The sequence below is a fragment of the Apteryx mantelli genome, chromosome Z, assembly GCF_036417845.1.
Source record: "Apteryx mantelli isolate bAptMan1 chromosome Z, bAptMan1.hap1, whole genome shotgun sequence".
In the NCBI taxonomy this organism is placed as follows: domain Eukaryota; kingdom Metazoa; phylum Chordata; class Aves; order Apterygiformes; family Apterygidae; genus Apteryx; species Apteryx mantelli.
This window is the reverse complement of record NC_090020.1, coordinates 22428900-22450137: the sequence shown is the minus strand read 5'-3', so window position 1 is coordinate 22450137 and position 21238 is coordinate 22428900.

The window sequence follows — 21238 nt, the reverse complement described above, 5'->3', positions numbered from 1 at the left end:
TAACTTTACCGTTTTATTTTTGTTAAATATTTCAGAGCAAAAGGAAAGCAGGAGAAGATAAGGACTGGAATGTGCCTTAAATAGAGACTGTAGGGTGAAAAGCTATTTTCTAAAAAGTGATGTGCTAGGTAGCATTGCTTTTATTTACTCTGTCTCACTGACTTATGGGCCAAATGTGCTTGCTTACAAAATAAAAATGTCTTGCTGACTCTTTTGCTGTCCTTTCTGGCTAATGTATCCTCAATATCAATAAATGTTTTCCAGTTAGTTTTGAATGAAACTAATGAAATTAACAGTGACAAATGTAACTAGTGAGCTTTAGAAGAATTGCTTGTTCTGATAGCAAGGTAATAGCTTTCATGGCTTGCTCCTTCTTCTTTAATGGCAAAGAATTATAGTTGGAAATATTAGTCTTCCCATTCCAGAGGTGGAGAAACTGAGGAACAACACGGAATGAGATGAGGCAAGCTGGTTGGGATTAACCATTCAGCTTCATGCAGTCACTTTCCAAGGGCATCTGCACAGAGAAAAGAAGGAGGTCAGGAATCCAGACTGAGCATAACCAGCCTGGCAAAACTTGACTGCCTTTGGGTTTTTAGCTTCTCCATGCAATGCAGCATTTACATGCTCTGTGACCCTTCAGGTTTAAGCCCAAGGAGCAACATAACTTTCCAGTTCCAGTCAGAGCTGTAAACACTGTTGTAACATCTCACAGCTGTGTGCATCAGCTAAAGTACAAGGAAGATGGAGTACTTCCCTCAAACTAGAGAGCAATCCTAATACTTAGTTAAAATCACGAAGGAGAGCTTCTCTGCCACCTGAAAGTTGTTCTATTTCAGTGTGATGTGAGTGCAAATTCACTAAAAATATATCAAAAAAATCTGGTTCTTAGCATTTAAATATCATGCAAGAAACTGTTAAGTGTTACTCCATGTGTTCCCCTTTCTTCAACCCAGACAGTGAACACACCTTGCAAAGAAATCCGTTTGAGGTGACAAAAAGTGAAACCTTCTGGAAGGGCTTGCCACAGCTCTGCCTGCAAGTTACCTTAGCAAACCTCATTGCTCTGGAACTGAAAAGTGCTTTTACAAAGGCATGTTCTTTGCAGTTGATTCTGGCTATGTTTTTTTAATCAAGCATCTAGCAGAAGACCACACAGAGAGTGGAGCAATGCAACATAAAGGACAAGCCTTCAGTGATTGCAACCCCCAGAAGGCAAGCAAGACCCTAGAGCGAATGCTGGCTGGAAAAAAGTCTCAAGAGCCTGTAACTTATGGGGAGCTCAGGCCTAATTTCCCGCCTGCTTGCAAATGTAAAATTTGAAAGAAGCAGAGCTCTGCTCATTGCTGCACTGTGATCCCTTTGCACTAGCAACCCAAGTGGGGCAGCAAGTGAGTCTCAGCACAGAGGATGGGCTTGGGACGACCTGGAGAGGAGAAGCCCTGCAGCGAGGTGAAGAGAGCGCCAGGTGTCTCCTCTGGTGCAGCCACATCCATTATCTGGATATCCACCATGATGCATTCGTGCAAATACCTAGGCTGCATGATTTTTCATGCATGTCTTAATGCCATCCTGGTTATTTGAATCTCTTCTTCCACAATGGATTCTCCTGTCTGAGACTATTAACTGAGGTTAACACTGTCATAAGCTTCCACCTGCGACTGTCTGTTACAGAGTGTGTTAGCTGAACAGCTGTTACACTGGAAACTGGTTTTGAATATCTGTAAAAGTAACACTCTTGTTTTAGATGTCTTTCAGAAGCTCTGATACGTTGTGCTTTGCTTTTCTTTTAATGGGTAATCCTCATCCTTCAGCTTGTTCATTAGCTGTGGAATCTCCGTAAATTCAGAGTAGCAATCAATTAATAGTAAATTGTCCTTGTGAAATTTTAATATGCTTCCTGGCCTTTGCTGTGAGATTCTGGGATTTCATGGTCCCGCTTCCTCTTTCTCTTGAATATCCAATCTGGCTGTGTTAAAGTGTGAAAGCACAACTGCCGGCAGCTTATCGTTGATCTTGTTGTAGTTTCTCTATGTTTTGTAGAAGTCGTTAATAATGACTCAGTGGGCAGCTTTTCATCCACTAGTAATAGAAGGACATGAAACTATTTGCAAGACACCTGGCCAGTCATTTGTAAGTTGGACAGTTGGCAAACAACATTTTTAGCTGCCTCAGGGACTTGATTATTGAATCTTCTCTTCTAGAGGCTAGCAAAGTCACTTTCCGCAAAGCCTGGAGTGGAATTAGGAATCCTACATAGATTTAGGAGGAACGTTAATAAATAGCTTTATATTCTTATAAATGTCAGTAGATTCTCCATCAGGAAGACATGTTTCATGTTTTTAATGTCTCTGGACTGGCTTTGTTTAATGTTTGTTCTGTAAGACAACTCGGCTTTTCATTGCTAAGTTGCATTCCTTGGGGCTTACCTTTGCTTTTTGCAGTAGTTCTCTGTCTCAGTTCTTGTGCCTTTAGAGTTATTTGAAATAACTATTTTATGACTAGTTATTCTTCAAAATATATGCAGTTATTCATGGAAATAATACTTCATGTTACATTTATAATAAATGGCTTATTAGGGGTCTCTATTTAAAAGTCAAACCCACATTATTTTCAAAGGTCTGATTTTCCTTTTACTGAAGGAAATTGCAAAACCTGAATTGGTGCATTTATTAAATGGTATTCATTTGATCGAACCTCCTTTGCTTTTAAAATCTACTGCAGGAAGTTATTACAAATAAAAACTTTGCAATTGCAGTTTCACAAATTACCACTTGTCAGATGAGGTAACTGTCTTTGCTGGAGCTCTTAACCTGCATGCCTTGGTGAGGCAAAATGTATTGGTACTATTTATCTACTAGTGTATTTTACTTCATGTTTGCCATGGAGAAAGAACATGCATGTAACATGCCTTTGTAAAAATTGTGGTAACTTGGTTGCTTATAGTCTTCTGACCTTCTGCCATTGCGTAGCCTTAAGACTTCCTGGGTTCTGTTACGGAAGATTGAATTACCCTTGTAGCCAGGGTTTGTTTTGCTCATCTATCAGTCTTCAGTTTCTTCATGTCAGAACTGCATTTTCCATTAAGCTGTCACACCTCCCTTAGCTGGGAGACCGGGAGCATCGTCTTGCACCATTCCCACCCTCTGCTCCCAGTAATGGAGGGCTGGCGAGTTAGTTAACAGCAGGAGGGGGCGTCACCTTGGTATTGTTCTTTCATTAGAGCGTGTAGATGTAACGCTCCCTTGCAAATATTCCCAGCTGCAGTGTTATATGGGAATTGTTATGCTCTCTGTGGGAGTGACCATTTTGTTCATTGCATGCCTCTAGATACTGCTGCAGCTGGACTGTCATCCTGTTTGGATTCATCCTTTAGCTGACGAAGTCTGTGCTGTCAGTGAGCGCACCTTAGCTTTCCAACAGAGATATTTTTGCAAAACTTGTTACTGGGCCTATCAAAATTCGTACTATCTGTAAGCCAAGTAAAACACATCAATTTCAAGGTCTGTCACAAATTAGTGCCCTTTGTATGATAGATATTTTCATTGTGCAGTAATGATATAAAAAGATAACATGGCAGCTGGAGTATTTGCACAAAGTTTTTGGGAGAACAGGATTTGACTATAAGCAATGTAGTTACCACAGTTTTTAACAAAGGCATTATCCTGCATCTTAACTGTGGTAACTGGATGCATGTTCTTTCTCCGTGGCAAGCATGAAGTAAAATAGACTATTAGGTGAAAAGTACTGATACATTTTGCCTCACCAACTAAATTCTTGCTCGTTTCTGAGCAAGCTTGAGACTGGACTTTCTGGAGGTAGTTCAGCACTACCTGTTATTCACAACCTGGTCTATGATACCTTTCTGGAAAAGTCCTGAAATATTTATTGCAATAAAGTTTTCCCTACTACAAAATCAGGCTGGTTTGAACCTGGTATGGGAGAGTGGGGTTATGATAATGTTCCAAACACCTCCTCTTGCATCTGGGTCCTTCATCCAAATGTTTTGGAGAAGTGTAGGTCTAAGGTCCATGGCTCTGGCAGTTGCACGTGTCCTCAGTGAGGTCAAATAATGGGCAGAGAAAAGATATGGCACTGTGTGGGGTATGCAAAACAGGACCTTTTTGTAGTTATTTTTTGGATGTAATTTTTGTCTGTCAGCGTGCTTCTGCTTACAATTGTCTTTAATGGATACCAGTTAGGGCAATAGGACTAATAAGATCTAGAATACAAAACCAAGCAGAATAACAAGAAGTGGAGAAAGAAAGTATTGTTGCTCTCTAATAGCAGTCTGAACAGAAGTGTGAGCAGAAGAACGCTGCCAAGGGCAGCTGCATTTTCTGGTTTAAGTAATTCAGTTACAATTTATTTGATTTTTTTTTTTTTAACACTTAATTTCAGAGATTAGGGAAAGTTCCTAAGCGCTGTGGTGGAAATTTCCTGCCAGTGGACAATGACATTTTTATGTGACTTTGGTTTTAGTTTTTACCATCTCCAGATGCAAAATGTCCATGTGAAAAATTGAACGATTTATTTAAGAAAAGCACTAGAAGGACAGCTGCTCTGTCCTACAAGAATGGAAACACTGGCATTAATAAAAAAAGGAAGTGAAACCTTGTTATTAATGGCTTTATGGGGACCTAATTCTCATTTTTATCTTAAAAGCATATTTTTCCAAAAGACTGCAAAAATGTAATGGATCTGCATCAGATCTGGACTGAATCAGACCAAACCTCCATCTCAGTTTCTGCCTTCAACAGTCTCTAAAGTGGATGCTTGGGAAGGAGTGTAGGAATCGAAAGATGACTACACAATATTTCAGCCTTTTTGTTCCTCTTCCTGCCCCCAATGCTCTTCAAGCCCTCAGTCTTTTCCATCCACCTCTTGCTGAGCCAGATGTGGTTTCTGTCTACTTTGTAATTCAGTGCATTTCTCTTCCGTTAACCTGTCCAGACACCCTTCAGTGTAAAATTTTAGTGTCTCTAACATCCTGTGGCACGTTGCTCCACAGCTGAACTATGGCTTGTGTGAGGTACCACCTCCTTTGGTTCATAGTGAACCTCCTCGCTACCAGCTTTATTTGCTGATCCCTAATTCTTCTTGAAGGTTTTAGGGGATAACCTACATCAAGATATACTTCTAGAACAAACTGGCTTTATTAGGATCTCAGTTGGTACCTGAACCATTATTTCACCATGTAATGCAATATTGAATAACCTGAATCATGTATTTGTATGAGGGTATATATGTTTATGACAGGTATATCTGGTAGCAATAATTACTGAAGAGAAAGCCCAGTATGGGACCTTGTTACTTTTTGATGAAAACTTTGACAGATTTTAACTCCTGAGGCTGAAATTTTATGGAAGTGTTGTCTACGTTTGGCTAAAATTTTGTCAGGCTAGTGAGCTCCACCCCCTGTGTTTAGCCACTTCTGATTATGAGATCAGCTGAAGTGAATTTTAGCAATGCTTGTTGCTTTGAGAAGCTCCAGTTTCTCTGTTTCTGTGGGCAAAGACATCAAAAAGGTATCTGTCAATATGCCCAAACTCTGGATACGGACTTATGTTACAGTGGTGTGTTTCTTTGGGGTTGACACTTGCATTAAAACCAGAAGTCCCTTACTGCCTATGTCACTTCTCCTTTAACTTCCAGGCACCAAACAGGAGGTGGAGACTGACTGGTTCATACCTGCGTCTTTTGCAGGCAGTGCAGGGACAATGACCTTCTGCAACTTCAAGCTCATGTCTAGGAGCTCCCAAAGGCAATATGGCCATGCACTGCCTCTGAAAAGACATGGAAAGCAACTGGCACGTGGTCTAGAGTCCTTTTCTCCAGATCAAGCAGAGTGGGGAGATCTGGAAACCCACTGATAGATGGTGGAGGTGGTAATGGGTAGATGGTGAGATGCTGAGTCTTGCTCTGCAGCAGACTTTGCTGTAGCTGGGGCTGGGAAGAAGAAGGGGAGACCTGACCCAGCGTGTGAAAATGTGCTACCAGGTCCACCACTGTGGCGGGGCTGATGAAAACTGACAAACCGTGGAGTGAAAGGGAATAAGAAATTTTAACTCCAGCTTGACAGCTTTGAGTAGCTAAGGGAAATTGGCCCAAGACAAGGTATGGATTGAAAAATCACTGTTACCCAGGACTTGTGTTGCTGCACCCCAAAACTCTTTGACGCTGAGATGATGCTCAAGTCATGCTCCTCCCTGATGCTGCAAAACATTCCCAACAGGAAGGGCATATACAGAAACCTGAATAAGGACTTTTCTCTGTGAACAATTCGACTCTGGAAGAATTTCTCCAAGAATGGGTGTGTATGGACCTTACAATAACATTTCTTCCATTAGCTGTAATTTTCAGTTTCAACATCCAGTGACAACTTTTGGGGTTCTTTTGGCTTTTGCTAGCTAAGAAATTGCCCTTCCTTCCCTTTGCCCTTTATGAAATGGAGTTGCCTGAGGTTTAATTTTCATTTCACTGATACACTTCTTCCAGAACTTTTTTAACTATGAAAGCCACATGTTCCCTGTCACACAGAAGACTGTTAACCAAGCCAAGCCGACTGCCAAATGCCCTGGGGCCTATGACGTGCTGTGTCTCTGGAGAAGTTTTCCTTTTCCATCTTTTCTGCATCTCCCTGTCTTTTGCAGGGATCTGGCTGAAACTTACAGATGGTTCCATGAAAAGGACATAACATAGCTGGAATTTCATTTTCAGCTGCTCTAGGAATAAATCACATCCTGGGCCTCCTTATCAGTACAATGTCATGAGTGCTGTTACTGACACAGAACAAATTGCTTTACCACTGCACCAGACAAACTGTGGGCAGTGGTGTGAACCTGAGATGCCCTTGCACAGTTCATTCTTGAAATCTCTTGAGTATATATATAGATTAATCAGATTGGGGAAGAAAAACAGCCATTTAAGACACTTTAATACTACTAGATTGGGTGAACTCTATGGTGTTCCTGATTTTTTATTTATTCAGAGCTTGGGAAGATGAGGAATGAAATGCATCAGTTCACACAATTTATTTAATGATCTTCAGAGTATGTAGTAGGGTGCTTACTCAGGGTTTTTCATTAATAATGAGAAGACTGTGTCAAAGCTTTTTAACTGTGATGAGTTTCAATATTAAAATAAGCAGTATTTGTTATTACCCATTTTAGAAGAAAGTAATTCTATGTCAGAATGAATCAGACTACTAAAACTCTCTGGAAAAATCAGAACTACTTTGGTTCAAGAAGAGTTGCATTTCAGTACAAGCCTGTAAGAACACAATTATTCTTACCTTCTTTAACTGCTTGACAAAATGTAGCTGTAATCCTCCACAAAATACCTGGACAGGAGTCTCCCTGAAGACGATGAGACCTCACCTTGAGAAAAGTAATTCAGTAGGTTTTGCTGGAAGAACATAGCCTCTGTGCTTATTCCTGAATGGTGGTTTCTTCAGAGCAGGAACATATCAACTATCTAAAAATGCATCTGTGGTATTGATATTCTCTGATTTTATGAATTTTGATGTGTCTTCGATATATTTCCAGTGATGAGTGAGAAGCTTCTGTTGCATTTCTTTTCTACCCCTTCTAAACTTTAGAGGACTTCGTTTTTCACCTCTTCCAAAACTTTAATGTATGGAGGTGAAAAGCAAGTTCTTGCATGTGAATGGACCTCTCCGTTGGTATGGAAAGCAATTATAAACTCTGAAATTGACAGGAACCTCCTCGTGAAAAAAGAGCAGCTGATTAATTTCCTATTCTTTGGTCACCTTTCTGAAGCTGTGCCCTGTAGTTCAAATGGAGGACAGTTGCTAGGAGCACATTTTCTAGGAACTTCACATATCTCCAGGCTTTGATTCAGAATCCAAACTCCCTGACATGGACCTGTCACTGCTGGAACCTCTGCTGTTTCCATGGGAGTAAAATAATAAGACTAAAAGAGTAATTTATATGTCTGTATGTCTAACTTTTTTTTTTTAATTAAGAAAGTCATATGCACATATTAAATGGCAGCTTTTGGCAATTTTAAGATTGCAGTTTTGTCTTTCCATAACCTGTGGCTTCTAATAAATAATAGTTTACAAGGGTATGTGTTCTATATTAACATAAACATGCCACTAATGTTATTTTGTAAGTCTGTCAAATATTTACCTGTATTTATTTTAATCACTGTTGACTTGCCCTTCCTTTCATTATTTCATTAATGTAGGATTAAAGATTGAGCTAGTGGTGCCTGTTTAATGTCCAGCTGATAACACAGAATGTGGCTTACTTTAGTTTCTGTTGGCCCTTAGTTAAACTTTATTCTCTGCGCAAAGTTCAGGATAAGTATTGTCAGGCCTTAAGGAACATGGAATTTTTCAAAACACTTAAATGCTTGTCCACTTTAATTAAAGTGCATTAAAAATGATGAATGGAGCCTTTACTCTATGTGCTTTTCAGGCTATCTTGGGGGCTTAAGCATTTGTCAGAAGAAAGAGAGGAATTTTATTTCTTTACTTCCTAATCCCCCATATGTTGAAAGTTATACTAGAGGGCCTAACACTGTTTCTTTGTCACTGTTACCAAATGCATGCCTTTGCATCTACCTTTAGAGAAAATGGTAAATGGGCAGTGCGACAAAAACAACTGAGGAAAGTTATACACTGTATGCTTTGGGAAACTGCATCTTTGGTCACTGTGAAAAAAGAGCTAGTTTTTATTAAAACAATTAAGGTATATTAAGAGATGGTCCAAGGGAGACATGTTTGATATTTTATGGTTATATCTGATTTCAAAATAGTCTGAGACAAAGTATGATTATACACCATCATCTGTCTGTGATGAGAAGAGGTCTCAGTTCAGTTTGTGTAAATCTGGCTGTCTATGGCTATGCTAATAAAGGATTTATATTACAGATCAGGTTAGGTAATGTGACTTCTCTTGGCCTGATTTTCCAGCACGGTATGCTGTGTAAAACATTTAGACTTTATTTTTAAGAAGACATGTCACAGGAGTTTTGGGGGTGAATATCAGGGCAGGTAATAGGGGTGGAGACCATAGTCCTGGAGAGGACTGCCTTTGGCCATCACACCAGCTGGATGTGATTTGGAAAATACAGGGACACTTTTGTACCACAGTAATTCCATGTTCTGAAAACAGAAAACAAATTCAGAAAAATGTAAGGATTAATGGCACAAGTGAAACATATGTGCTTCTCTGCACATATTTAGGCTTGTCCTCCTGCTTACTGTGCTCTAAGCTCCAAAGCTATTATAGAAATAATGAACTGAACCTAGTGGCTCCCTCAGGTTTGCAAATAATAGTAATAGTAATAATGATAATAATTCTAAGAATGATTTTGAAAAAAGAGAAGAAATCATGAAGGTACTTTGTTGAATGGGGTTGAGAGGCAGCATATGGTTGGGAGGTTTAGTCCATGAGAGACTTACACTGACTATCATACTAGCAAGTGCTTTCTTCTCAAGGGGGTGCTATGCATGCATCTTGAATTAACAGAACTGTCCATCCTATTTCGTAGGAGGAAAGATCCATATGCTGCTCCAGAATCCAAAGGACGATTATGAGCATATTTGGAAAGATAAGATTGAAATCAAAATTTGTCACATCATCAATTTGTATTCTCCTTGTTTCAAAACAAACATCTTCCAATAATGTGAGTTCTTTGCATGTTCATGAGTAGAAAAAGGACTTCTCAGCTTCATTCAGTACTTCCACTGCATTGAATGGAATTTATGCAGTGAAATTTGAATCATAAACACTTAGTTATTTTGTGTGTGAAACCAAAACTTTGATAATATCAGTGCTATGTTATTTTGAGGTGGACAGAAGTGTAAACCAGAAGGCAGCTTTAAAATCATATTTTTACCTGTTTTTCGGCTTTCCTGGCTTGTAAAAGAGCTTGACTTCTCCTTTTTAGCCCACCCCTCTGGTTTTAAGAAAAGCATCTTTGGGTGTTTCCTTTCCTTAGAAATGTCAGGAGCAGCTGCTTTGCTCCATGCTCATTTTTCTGAAGGAATTCCTGGCTGAGAAGGAGTCTCACGTTTTGTGTTGTCAGCTGGCATTCCTTGATTAACAGGAAGACATCTAAAGTGTTAGCCAAAACTTCATTACAGCTCAGGATAAAAAAGCTATTAACAACTAAAAGAAGCCAAAAAGTTTTAAAGAGTCTGTTGTTAACATTCTTTTTGCCTGGGTTTTCAGTTTCTTGACTCTAGTAACAAAACCATTTTGCCAGTTGCCTAGGTATCTTAATGTCATTTGCAGTAGAGAAGACCTGGTATTCTGAGCAAAGAGAAAAGGGGTTCCTGCTGCAATAGACCACAATAGTTTCTGTCTCTCTTGTGCATTCATGTCTTCCCAGAATACTTTAAAGGAAGTCTAAAAAGTTGAATTTCCTGTTCTTTCCCTTTTTCACATCACTGTAAAGGAAATGGGGTTGGAAGGATGAGAACAAAGAAGCAGAGAAAGTAAGAGCTCGAACTCACAGAACAAAGTACTATTTTGACATTCCTACAAAAAAATATTTCTTGTCTGGCCCTGACCCCTGAGGTCCTTCTGCTCACTGCAGAAATTGTGCAAAGCACTTTTCTCATGGGAAAGGGGTACGTTTCCTCCAAAGTAAATGAACGCTTCGGTAGAGTAGACCCAGAACTGGGTCATGAAGTTGTATTATGAAAAGAAATGCATTTTTTTGCTGTAAATAATATTAAGTTTGATCTCCTAAACAATATTTTTTTTGCATTCAAAGTATAAATGATGTGATAGGTATCAACTCTGATGACACTTGCAATATTAGCAGCTCATTTTTTGGCGAGGCATGCTGTTAGTCAAATGGACGGTCACTCAGGCCTCCTAATCTTATTGAATATATTTCCTACAGGGAGCAAAGAGAGGTTATTTGCATTTTAGAAACAAATATACTGTGCAAAGCCAGCAAGAATAGTTACTCTGGCAGTTACTTTGTTTATGGAGGGTAAAATACGTGCTCCACATCCTGTCATCTCCAGAGCTTGGCAGTGCTATTAGCAGAATCTGGTTTGGTTAATGCAGCTGAACGCAAGCTTGGGGCCCCTTGAACTCTGGATATTCAAGAAGTCATGCTCACAGTTTCAGAGAGGAATGCTGAAGTAGATGTGGGTCCTTTAAATACATTTAAAAACATTTATTATATGCAGTTTACTTCTGTTTACATGAGATGTTATCTAGAGGATGCTAAGAATGTAAACATCACTGTTCATTTGTGCTTACCAGTAAAAGCTGATTATAACCATCTGTTATAAAACAGACTCAGAAAGAGCTGACCTTTCTGGCTTCTAGCTCTTGCTTGCCTGAGCACAGCCTAGCAGAGTGAGTGAGCAGTGAAAGCGCTGTTATGTTGCTGTGTGCTGTCTGACTGCTTGATAGCATAGAGGAGTCCCTCAACATGCAGTGCAGAAAAAAAGCAGACATTTCTGCTTGACGGTACTGCACCTAATTTTTTAATGCAATTAAAAATCCATTTGGCAGTGTTTGTGGCACTGGCAGGATTTCTGCTTTGCTTGCAAAATAAGGTACTGTTAATAATATTTCTATTGTACTGTCCATAAATGATGAGGCTTGGTTCCCCTGATAAGCTCTGCATGGGGAGGAGTATATTTATTTCAGTGAGGTCCCATGGAAGTACAAAGACCCACCCAGGCAATGCTAATTCATTGCATACAGGTTGGACACTTGGCATTCACTGTCCAGGACAAGCAATCAGCTACAGATTAAAATACAGTCACTGAAGTTTTCTAAACAGCAGTATTTTAGCTTTAATGCACATTGCTGGTAAATGAAGTAGTTTAAAATGTCATACTATTACTGTACTTCCTCTGATTTTGTTGGCAATCTCTGCTGGTGTGACATTGTCCTCTAAACCCTTAACCCCTGGCCCCAGTAGTTTGAAGGTGCCAGATACTCAGCACTGCTTCAAACAGAGTAATATCTCATGATGGCATCCAAATGCTGGACTACAAACTGTCACATGCCGGACATTTCATGGCCCGGCCTGGAACCAGCACGGCTGAGGGCCATCTCACTGCATGTGCCTTCTGGAAAGAGGAAGGTGCTAAAAATGGGCAGGAGCAGGGTTCAGAATAGACAGAAATGAGACTCTAGCAGATTATATGTACTACATATATGAAAATTCGCAATGAGAAAACATGAGCTGAATACCATAATTCAGAAGAGAGAAGACATCCAGTTTAAGTTAGAAAGGTGACTTTTTTTGGATATAATTTCAACAAGACCTTCCCTGCCTCCTGTGTGCTTGGAAGACAATGGCTTTCTGCTATTGACAGAACCTGTTTGACCCAGTCAAATTAACAACTCGGGAAATGAAAGTCTGAAATGCACTTTGGCTGAGGCTGCCAATTTTTAAACAGATTAAAAAAATAACAACACTGGTGAAACTGATGTGTCTTTGATCTATTTGGTATGGTTTGCTTCTTCATGTTTAAAAGCAGGTTTGAATCAAACTCCATGGATCGTAAAGGGTAAATTCTTGATCCCAAAGGATAAGATCACCAATGTCATTGTCACAGCTTTCATTGTCTTTAGCAGAAATAGGCTTCCACCCCAAATCTGAACAGAAGTCCCCATTTTTGTAGCTTGCCTGCATCCCTATTTATAATATATCCTGTTAACTATGTCAGCCGTCCTGCATATAACTCAAGCCAGCTTTGGAAATAAAGGCACAGTACTAGAAACATATGAATTAGCATTTTCACTTGACAAACAATTTCTTTTGTCTAGTACCTTATCAGTGAGTATCTCTGCACAGAGCTAGAGAACAAAGGCAAAGGCAAGTTGGAGAAGGGATGAATTTTCTGGTCAACTTTAGTTTCCATTGAATACTAAGATCTACATTTAGTTTACATTGAATACTAAGGTCTGGATAAAACTTGCCCTTAAAATTCAAGTGCAGATTATAAATATAATTATCTGTGCTTCCCTGAAGGCTAGAAAAGTTTGGCCTAGCAGGCGATTCCTTCCGCTTTTGGGGATGAAGTGACCTTTGTGGGCAGAAACAATGAGGAAAAGAGGGATCGGGTTGTAAAGGATGCATTTTTCATCTGATACTAAAGCCCTCTAAAATTTGCCCATTTGCAGTAGTAATTGGGTTGTTATTGTTTCCCCTCATGTGTGCTGCTGACCTTTCATCTCCCTCCTACAGATTTTTACTGTTCTGAATGTCACATAGTGTTGAATTAGTCTTTTCTGAACAGTTGCTCAGAAAGCTAATGCCATATGTAAGCTATTGCCTTCTTCAGCCACAAGCAGACCCCCATATGCTCATTTGTTCATATTCCCATTTGTATTTCATCTCCTTGCCCCAGGCAGATGCTCCCAAGGTCCAGACTCCAGGACTGTGGGGCTGTATTGCCATGTGGCCTGGGGACAGCAAAATACACGTGGAGAGCACTGGCCTTTCTAACACTGGTTCGTAAGAGCTGAGTGCTGTGTTAGCAGCCGTGATCTGGCCTTTGCCAGGGTACATGCAGTGCAGAAAAGTGTCTACCAAAGGCGGCCCTCAATGGCGCTACTGCTTCTGGAGTAGATAGTTGGCTAAGTATAGTACAGGTGCGTACATTTAGTCTGGACCATCAATAAGACCAGGCCTCTTGAGCAATGTTGGGATAACAGGTTTTCCTGTAAACTTTGTTCCCTCCTAAAAGGCTCTAACTGAGGCATCTGATTTGTGAACATATCGCCCCCAGGCTCCACTCTCTCATGCATGAAAATGCAGAGAAGAGTTAAAAAAAAAAAAAGGCAACTTCTCTCAGGTTATGCTTTCAGTCTCATTTAATTACTTCTTAGAATCCATTCTTTCTACCCTCTCTTAGGATGGAAGGGCAATTAGAAGAATACAAGAGCCTTGAAGCAGTGAAATTCAGTATGTTATAAAAACTGTGAGCCAAGATCATATCTGTCACCACAGGTAAGAGGCCTTTGATACTGTCTGTGTAATTCCCTTCTGTGTAATTACATACATGACCTGAGTCTGTGATTTAAAAGGATCAAACTGCAGTTTTTGGCTAGACTCTTAATAGGGTTTTTGTTGCTGTCTTCATTGGATGGATTTAGTAAAGCTACCAGCTGGAAGACTGAATAGCTCCGTAAATTCCACTACTGATTCTTTTGACTTGTTTGTGTTTGAGCTTTGAACATTAACAAGGGGAAGTTTGGTGAGCTTTATAATGGGGGACCCTGTGATGCATGTTTGAAGTTCTCTATTCCCAAACAGTTCCAAGTGCAAGCCACACCTTTGTGATACTGATGCCTCTGCCATCCTATTTTTTAATCTAAGGGGTATTTGACAAAATATCTTTTCAATTTTGTAAGTCTGCTTAAATATCAATGATGTTCCTACAGATATTGACAAATCAAACTGTTAGAAAATAGAGTAGCCTATACTGATTTCTACAGAGGAAGGGATTCTCTCTCCCCAATAATTAAAAAAATTCAGTTTAAAGCACTGAGTTAATCTTTCCAGAAATGAACCAATAACCAACAAATGGAAAACTCCGCATACGCTTGCAATGTGACTTTTTAATTTTTTCTGTTAGTTTTACTTATGTTAAATCAAAGCCATTTTTGTGGAGCAAAAGTTTTCCTTGAATATAAGTGAGCTTTTATTCCATGCTGCTTTTCAGTTCTCAACTCTCTGCTGTTTTAGCTGCATCCTGGGTAAAAGCAGTTGCTGAGATGTGGGAGATTGCCTGTGGCCTGCTTGTTCCTTGCTCTGAAGCTGCTGAGGAGCACTTGTGCCATCAGCTCTGCTCCACGACAGTGACCTCTGGACCAGGGTGGTCACAAGCTACTGGTAGGTGGGAACAAACTGCAACTGCTGTCACAGTAAGTGTAAGTGTAATCCTTTAGCTCATTATTTCTGCAGAAAGTAGAAACAGCATAAGTTCCCCAGGGCAAAGCTCCATGCCAGCGTGGCAGTGCTGCCTCAGGTGCCAGGCAAATGCACTCAGCATGGGCCTGGGAGTGTCCGTGCAGCACGACCATCACCAGGTGTCCTGCAGTTAAAGCTTCCTTTGGGCTTGTCAACACACATGCCTAAAAATAACTGGGCAGCTTTGACATTCAGGCAGGTTATCTTTTTGAGACGATTCAATTTTACTCTTGATTCAGTCTGAAAAGTGCAATTTTCAAAAGCTGTGAGGGACTGAGAAAGGGAACTCAAATTTAGATGTATACACCCTTCACTTTCATGGCAGCTTTCCTGCACACTATACTACCGTTAAGGTTGAGTAAGTCCCTAATCACCCTGCACAGGCTCTGGGGGAGATGCTTTCTCTCTCCTCCCTCTGTATGGATGGATGAATAAAGTAATTGGATATTTCAATTGGTCATTGACATCTGAGATGTGCCTGAAACCCATCCTGTGAAATCCATACCAAGACGAGGTTAGTTGGCTGGCTTGAAATTTCACAGCTGGTTCCTATCTCTGTAACAGCCTGAATCCAAACTCAGAGCGACCCATTTCTTTGGTCTCGTGCTCTCGTTATTCTAATCTAATCTCAGTTTTTGGGAGGGGAGGGACAAAAGATAGGAAAATTTTCATTCTTACTTATTTACATTTCTGTGCTTTCACAACACCTACCTCTGTCTGGAAACAGTAGTTTTTTCTTGCCAAAAAACTGCAATTCTCAAGAGAGTTCCTTTATGCTTTTTTAGATGGACCTGTTTGGCTATTTTCAAATTAAGTTTGGATGAACTTCCAAGTGAATAAACACCTCACCCTATCATTCATTTGTACTCTGTAGAGAAGATCAGTTTGAAAATAGATTTTTTAAAAGTTGTTTGATTTAATTTGATTTTTTTTTTATTTTACGGGGATCATCAGCTAAAAAGTGTGGGAGTAGGGGGAGCTATATATCTTTTGTCTTATTATCTAGATGAAAATTTTAAAAAGAGGGACTGAAGAAGAAGCCAAAACTAGCAGTGCATGGTGATACAGGTCGAACACAAAGCTTAAATTGGCACAGCATCGAAAAAACAGATTTTTAGCACACAGATTTAGGAAACCAAGATATAAGCTGACCAGCTTACAAAGTAAAAATCCAAGGAATAGATCAAGAATCAGGAGATAGTTCTGCAACATTGTAAGAAGCAGATACTGAGGATAAAAACTAAGCAATTCCATGAATAACTTAAATTGAGTGACTTCTCTGCTTTTCCTGGTGATTAAAGACTTAAAAAGATAGAGATGTGAAAAAAAGCAATGAAAGAGGAAGAACACTATTTGTGAGGTAAAAAAGAGAAAGAGTTGAGTTTATTTAAGAAACAAATGCTGCTAGCTACAGATGTGACTGCTAGACTGACATGCTAAATTTAGAAAAAAGTTTCTGCTCTTGGTGCTTGCCTAGCTATTTTTGATGTGTGTTTTTAGTTTTTTTTCTCTACTGATGCAAGAACATGAAGTTCAGATGTTTTAAAATATTTATTCAAGAGCCTTTCTTAGGCATATCTTTCCCATTTGAGAATTTTCTCCTTCTTGCATTATCTACATCCATCCTAAGGGCTCCTGCAAAAAAAAAAAAGAAAAAAAAAGAGAAAGAAAAAGAAAAAGAAAAGAAAAAGGCAGAAAACTGCTTCCACTGACCTATACTTTTGGATTACTTGCACCTTTGCAGTGATTTCTTATCAAATTCTTGATGGCTTTTATTTTTCTGCATGTCTATGTCAGGCTGGGGAACCAGTTCTTTGACCTCATCAGATCATACAGTAACATGTGCTTTGATTTTATTCAGTAATAATAACCAAAAAAAGGTGTACCTTGGGCTGTGCGAGGTGAAGTTATAGACTGTTTCTGGTGCCTGAGTTTCAAGTTCTCCTTTCCTAATGCGGGTTTTGTTCTGCACCCCTCTCCTTTTGTCTCCAGCTTTGCCTTGCACTCTGGCACCTCTCAGGTCGTCCATCCTCTCTTACATCCCCATGTATTTCCCACTCCTCAGGTCTGCGTCTGCCCAAACAACACTGGCTACTACTTGGTCCACAGCTGGGCTGTGGCATTTAATTAGGAAGAGCACTGGAATACCTGCATGTGCAACAGGGATTTTCTGGAGGAGTATGAACTTTGCCTTTCCAGATGGTGATAATTTCATTCGCTGCTAGAGAGTATTGGTTCCAAGAGTGTTATGATTTAAATAACACATCTATCCTCCCAGATTTCCCCAAGCCCTCTCTAGGTGCATAGAAGTGGGGTTTCTTTTTTTCCTGTATCTCAGGAGGCTCCTTCAATTTTCTCTAATTAAACTGTCACTGTAATAACACCTTGGCTGGATGCCAAGACATGAAAATCCTTCAGAAGCTAATCTACTTAGAGTATTATAGCAGATTAAAGCACCATCCTGTGTTTAAAGTCTTCAGCATACCCCCCAAACAGTTACAGATCACACTAGTTTTAGAATATGGTTTCACACTTATTATAATGTTGCTGTAAGTAAAAATGTGTTCTCAGCACAAAACTTCAGAGGAATGGAAAATCTTTATGAAGATTAGCAATCCTGGTTTTCCATCTGAATGGCATTTGTAGCATAGGCAAGGATAAATGAAGGGTAATTTCAATATACTAATGAATTGCTTTACTGGAGATTGTTTGAGATCGAGTTGCATCAGTTTTGTGTTAGTCCTGTCTAGTTCTAAGAAGTACTCTACCTCCGCAAGTTAAGGAGTAACTCCACAGTGTTGTATACTGGGGACATTGTCCTCTGGTCGGGGGAGAAGGACTTGCCCACAACTGGGGTGGGGGCCCTCCTGATGCTCTTCTGACTTTACACCATCTGCTTGCTCTGCCTGGCGGAAGTGACTACAGGAAACCAAGGCCCTTTCCAGGATCTCCCTGTTTGCTTCCTCTTGTAAAACACTTTTTCTTCAATTCATGTTTATTTGGTCTGTGTTTATTTACTGGCTTTACTTAATGCATATGCCACTGGGGAATTACTAATGTGCCTTGGGGAACTGTTGCAGCCTGCTGTGAGGCTGAAGGTCCCCAGCAAGGGCTTGATAGTCCACCTGTGGTGGGGGGTCCTGAGGGGGGTGTATGCCTGAGCCTCAGCTAGGCAGGAAATGAGTTTCTCCAGTGCCGGGGGAGGAAGGAGAGTTCTGTGTCACTCAGCAGCCATAGGGCTGGTGGTGTGGCTCATACAACCAACATCAGCCCAGTAGCCCACATGCACCAAAGCAAGTGTCCTCTTTTCCTTTCCCAGAGCAGGGTGATCGCAGTGACAATGAGGTGGTTCTTCTTGAAGAATACATATGTATACTACAGGCATATGTCTATATGTATATCAGACATATGTATGTATATCTGGTCCAGATAGATTCTGATCTCTCATCTAGGGGAAGCCAAAAGGCACAGATCTTAGTTAATTTGTGCACAATTCTGCTGTTGATCTGTGTTCCCACAGAGTAGTACACTTTGAACAGCACCTGGAAAGACAATGTGTGGTCTACATACCTGCCTGATGCTGTAGCACTTCTACTATGCACCAAGTCAGTTCTTAGAATGCTTCATATTCAGAGATGTGTGATTATACTTGTACTAAACATTATTTTGGTGGTTTTCCATTTGGTAACTTATTGTCCTCTTCATCTTGCCAGGACCAGCTCATCTTCTAAGCGTAATTCAGGGAGAATCAGGGCTTACCAGCTTGCTGGTGGTGATGGTTACATCCTTCTGGGGTTAGGATAGCTCCCACAACACAGCTCTGGGCTTGGGCAGATCTCTGAAAATGCATCTAGTATCCCCTGAAAATTCTGTGGTCTTTGTCCCGTCAGCTGCTGGCAGGGGCTGGTGAACTAGCTGCTGTCCTTACAGCTTATCTATTGCAGAAACTGCCTGGTTAGTGCAATGCATAAAGCCAACTGACAAATACAGCCTGCAAACTCCTGAGCATCATTGTGGTATGAGAACATGGTTGTATCCCAGCTTACCAGCCATTTGGAAAGGACGTTAACCAGCTCTTGAAACGGAAAGAAGGGAATCATGGAAATCTGTGGTTTTGACCCCAGCTTTCCACACACAGCTACAGTGGTAGGTGGGAGTGGAGTATGGACAGTGTTGGGAGTTTAAAGCAGAAGACCCTGTCACATGAAGGCTGTGGTTCATACCTCAGAGAGGGACAGATAGACACATTTTTTATGCAGTCCTTAGGCAGAAGATACCATGCCTTATCTTGCTACCAGTTATGTATGATCCCTGTTCCTGATTCTCTTCTTTGGCCAGCCTTGATGAAGGCAGGCATGAAATTTAGCCGGCACAGCAAGGTGCCTGCTCTCGCTGGGTGCTCGGATGGTTGGTTATTCCTTGGGCTTTTGCTTGTGTCTCCTGAGAGCCAGACAGAACAAGGTGCCATGGCCTTCTGCCTTCAGGGTTTTTGTTTATCCCTGGGGGTTAAATCAGCTTCAGCAAAAGTGCTGATGAAAATGAAATAGATGGGGAAAAAAAAGTTTGTGGTGACTGATTTTCGGCAGAACTCCCCAGGAAGGCTTGATAGCTTTTGCTCTGGAAATATCTAGTTATTCCTGAAATCTCTGTTTGGCAAAATGCAATTTTCTTTTTTTGTGTGGTTTAAATAAAAATGCTGTTTCAATGGAGAAAGGAAGCAGCAAATATGTTGAATATGTGATTTTTCGGGCTTAATTGTTTAATTCTGAATGTACATATTTATAGAAACAGTACATTTTTAATTGTGTCTTTAATTCTCCCAATTAGTTTAATCTGATCAGAAGTTTACAGTGCTCAAAGATCTCTGACTTAACAGAAATACTTGCTTGAGTAGGATCTAAAGAGACCCTTTATTTTGTTCATGCTATGTTTCTGTTGATTGCATTTTACAAAGTAATTAAGAGCTTATAGTTCTGCCCAAACTGATAAGGTGTTCAGGCAATCTAGCTTTACATGCATGCTGGTACAGTTAAAGATAAGGTATTATTCTTTGCAATTACCCCTGAGTTATTAGAGCTGTTTACAGCCACAGCCTGAAGCGAATCTTTCAGATGCTAAAATGCAACCTTTGTGAGAGCTGAAGAAACGTTAGAAGGTTTCTTATTCTTCTGTTAAATGTCACCCTGCCGTGCCCCCACTTCAGGTTCCTGCAGAAGGCAGAAGGCAACTTGTGCAGAACATGAAGTAAAATGGAGGATCTGGTCTGGAAATTTTTTTTGCAGATCTTTGATTGTCAGTGACAGGGTGAGCTAAACAAGGAAAGTCAGTGAAACTTTAAAAGCATTAAGTGAGATGAAAACCCAGTTGTGCCAGCTGTGGTCTAAATCCATATAAGCCAAAATAAAGGGCTTGTCTTCAAAAGGCTCACTTTTCAAAGACTCTGGGCTCCTGGTAAAGATGTTCAGAGCCCCATTAAGTTCACTTTTCATGAAACAACTCAAAATAACTAAAGATCCTTTTCTGAGTATGCCAATATTTTTTTAATGGCAGTAATGGAATATTCCTAAAAGCCTGTTGGTTTGCAGAAAACCAGACAGATGTTTAACTGTGAGGACAGTTCCCCAGCTGTATTAATGGGGCTGTGTGATCTGGGGGTTTTGATGGAATGATCAGAGCAGGAACAGATTTTGAAGAAGTTGTGGGCTCTTCTGGACATGCTCTTCAAAGCCTGGTTGTGAGCATTTTTACAGGGAGTGGGCAGCCTGCCAACATGCAACAGTCCTTCACATGACTTTTTTTAAATCTGTGGTGACTGGCCACGTTCTGAACTTGTAGTCTTTACCCCTTCCCTCCTACTTGTCTTGATGTTAAAAAAATTGTCTTTTCCTGTCCCTTTTTAGGTACATTAAAGAATAGGCCACAGGGTTGGAATCTATTTTTTCTTCTTTTCTGGTCCTCCACTGCCTTCAATTAAGTTTCTGTCTCCAGACATGTCAAATTCATTACTTTGGTATTTGTTTAAAACCTACCTTTGCCCTCTGTGAGCACATCGGTCTGCTCAGGAAGGGGTGGAAAGTTCATCTTGGGTCTCCTGAGTGACACCTGTGTGACAGACCAGTCCCCACACTCAAAAGTTAGAAATGCTGAAGGTCATATTAGCTGCTGCCAACCAGTTCATGCCAGGTCATGCTACTTGAACACTGGAAAAACTCAGTCTCCATCCTTTTTTGCTAGAAATGCAGCCTACAGCAGCAGTGCCCAAGAGAAATGGGAAGAACCAATACCTTCATTGATGTTGGAAGCACAAATA